We start from the raw sequence: 421 nt of genomic DNA on the forward strand, positions 1-421 counted from the left end.
TGTTGTGTGCGTGTGTGTGTGTGTGTGTGTGTGTGCTGAGTAAACGGAGTGAACGGAGTGAACACGCCCTCCAGAGTCAGTGAGCACAGGGGCTGCACTCAGCTGGGAGCCGAGCGTGAGGCGGAAACAAACAGAAAGTAGGCTACAGAAAGGGAGGATGACAGTGTGTGTGTGTGTGTGTGTGTGTGAGAGAGAGAGAGAGAGATACGGTGTGTTTGTTTGATATGACTCACAAACACACGGATGTTCTAACACCAATTGCAGGGTGGAGGTGGGACGTAACTTTCATCCTTATGGCTGTCCACACCTTCTTAACACACACTTGGCCACACACTGAAGCTGCTGCTGCTGCACCCACTCCACTGTACACACACACGCGCGCACACACACACACACACACACACACACACACACACACACA

This window comes from Seriola dumerili, unplaced genomic scaffold, assembly GCF_002260705.1.
Source record: "Seriola dumerili isolate Sdu_G_001 unplaced genomic scaffold, Sdu_1.0 BDQW01000110.1, whole genome shotgun sequence".
Classification (NCBI taxonomy): Eukaryota; Metazoa; Chordata; class Actinopteri; order Carangiformes; family Carangidae; genus Seriola; species Seriola dumerili.